Consider the following 1814-nt stretch of genomic DNA (forward strand, 5'->3'; position numbering starts at 1 on the left):
ACCTGAAAGTGGACCAGAAGCACTTCCGGGTCCACTGGGGAGCACGCTGGGCGCCCCCCCCCCCATGCCCCACAGGCTCACCAACTACTGTCTCCTGGGTCTGTGGGGAGGCACCCAGGGTCCTCCCTTGGCTGATTGCTGAGCCAGGGTGTAGAGGGGTCCCCAGTGCATTCTCTGGTGGACCCAGAAGTGGAGTGGAAGTACTTCCAGTGCAATTCTGGGTTTGCCACAGAGCATGAGGGCCACCCCACACTCCTGTGGGATGCTCCATTTGCTGCAGCATCACAGCATTCACAAGCCATGCTGGTACCTCAAGGTATGTAGAAAAAACTTTTAAAGCTTTGTCTATGTCTGAATCGCTGATTCTCTGAATCAGCATCGAATCTTCAGATTTGGATTCGGCCAAATTGAATCGGGGACAGTGATCTGAATCAACAAATCAAATCACTGTCTCTGATTCAGGCCGAATCAGAATCTGATCGCGCACCCCTACTACATACACTAGGTAACGGTATTTATATATTAAATTCTGCAGGAAAGAAATAAAAACAGTTGTGGAGGAAAAGGAAGCCTGTTTCAAAAACACTGATTTTTTTTTTTTTCTCAATAGTGTGTGCGATAACCATCTCCTTTCCTCCTCTTCCCCTCCCATACAGAAACATGTACATGCTATAGTTGCAGAGGTTCTTTCTCTCTGCTGCCAAAAGGGCCCTCCAACTCCCAGCAGCACAGTTCTTGCAGCTATCTGTTGCCGTTTGGCTTCATAGGAAGATGCTCTACCTGTTATTCTTACAGGCCCTGGAGGGGAGAGTGTTGAAGGGGCATTTGGGAAAAGCTGACATGCCTGGTTCAAGGTTTGTACTTGCCTGAAGTATTGGGAATAGAGGCTCTTGACAGACGGGGGAAAACAAACAAACAAGCATGTTCAACTAATCAGCTACTACACAAAAGCATCAAAAAAGCCCCGCTAAAGTGCCTGATCTATACTGATGTTAGGTGAGCCAGGTTCAACTAATGTGATGCCTCTTCTGGGCATGTGCTGGGCTGGGTGTGGGGGGTGCACTGAGTTTAAAGTGCCATTCTTTGTTTTATGTCTGTAAGTAGCCAAAGAAAGTAAAATATTGGGGGTAGGAAGAGAGGCAAACTATCAGAACCTCATTGAACCCAGTGTGTAAATTATGTTAACATATTAATACTGTCATTGCTCCTTCCTTTCTGCTTTTTGTAGAGAAGGGTGTCATTTGTCCTTCTCATACTTATGAGGTAAAATTTTTCCCCATTAGAAAGAAAAAATCACCATTGGAATTTTAGCCCCACTGAAGGGATCCACAGGTTATATTTCCTCATTCGTTCATATGGAACATTATTGTTAGATTTAGAGATTTCCTTTTAGTGCTTTTAAAACTTGAGGGAGCTGTTGATCTACTGCTACATTTTCAGTTGGGTTGCCACTGTGGCTCAGACTTCAATGCATTCCAAAATGATTGTTATAAATCAATGTAGGGATATTGTATTTTGGCCTTAGAATGAGTTCTGTCTGGAAAAAATCATTCTTTTTTCCCAACTCTGGGATTAAAATAAATACTTCTTTCTAGATGAACCGGATAATGTATAGCAGAAGTTGGTAGCATATGGCTTGCGGGCTGGATCAGGCCTGCAGAGCCCCTGGATTTGGTCCACAAAGCCAGAGGACTTTGTTTGTGTCTGCACCCATGTCCGTAACAGAGCTGTGACGAACAGTGCTGGGGCTGGACAGCTTCCAGAGGGGCCTGCGCTGCTGCTGCTGCTTCTCCCTGCCCTCCCAGTTCCAGTTT

The 1814-nt window shown here is 45.6% G+C and overlaps 1 protein-coding gene across 5 annotated transcripts in view; it reads left to right on the forward strand.

The window, feature by feature from the left end:
* APP (amyloid beta precursor protein) overlaps window positions 1-1814 on the forward strand; it is a 494720-nt gene that overhangs the window by 158191 nt on the left and 334715 nt on the right. The gene's annotated exons all lie outside the window — the stretch shown is intronic.

The sequence above is a fragment of the Gavialis gangeticus genome, unplaced genomic scaffold, assembly GCF_001723915.1.
Source record: "Gavialis gangeticus isolate Ggan-Ray unplaced genomic scaffold, GavGan_comp1, whole genome shotgun sequence".
Lineage (NCBI taxonomy): Eukaryota > Metazoa > Chordata > Crocodylia > Gavialidae > Gavialis > Gavialis gangeticus.